Genomic DNA, 208 nt, shown 5'->3' on the forward strand with positions numbered 1-208 from the left:
GCCCAGTGCCATAGGCCCAGGCCACAAGTGGGCACTAGGCGCTAGCGGGCAGCGGGCGCTGGGTGCCGTCCCGACTGGGTGCTGGTCCAGGCCAGCCGGGGGCGCAGCGGGGGCATGAGCGCGCGTCCCGGCGATGGCGGCCGGACGGAGCGGGGTGCGATGGAGCGCGGGCGCGAGACAGGGGCGGCGGATCGGCGAATATGCCCGC

Source organism: Triticum dicoccoides, chromosome 3A (assembly GCF_002162155.2).
Source record: "Triticum dicoccoides isolate Atlit2015 ecotype Zavitan chromosome 3A, WEW_v2.0, whole genome shotgun sequence".
Lineage (NCBI taxonomy): Eukaryota > Viridiplantae > Streptophyta > Magnoliopsida > Poales > Poaceae > Triticum > Triticum dicoccoides.